Below are 339 nucleotides of genomic sequence, written 5' to 3'. Positions count from 1 at the left end.
TTTTCAAATACCTTGTTCTTGCCATGAGAAAATTTGCTTCCTTATCTTTACTAAGTCTGAAATACTATTTTTTTGGTCTGAATTTTTGTGCTGCTTCAAAAGATAAGTTTCATCATGCCACATGTAGCTGTAAAAAAAAAAAAAAAATTAACTGAATTTCTAGGAATCAACAAAGAAGTCTGTCAGATAACTGATACCAAAGTCTTGATAAAGTTTAAAGAGGAAGATCTGTTCACTCAAACTGGGTATTTGTGGTCTGGACTGTTTCCTCTCCCTGCCCCTCTGAGATGCCTCTTCCCAGTCCCTTCCCCACCCCACTTCTTAGGGACATGTGTTTTC

Source organism: Mycteria americana, chromosome 2, assembly GCF_035582795.1.
Source record: "Mycteria americana isolate JAX WOST 10 ecotype Jacksonville Zoo and Gardens chromosome 2, USCA_MyAme_1.0, whole genome shotgun sequence".
Classification (NCBI taxonomy): Eukaryota; Metazoa; Chordata; class Aves; order Ciconiiformes; family Ciconiidae; genus Mycteria; species Mycteria americana.
This window is presented reverse-complemented; position numbering follows the sequence as displayed.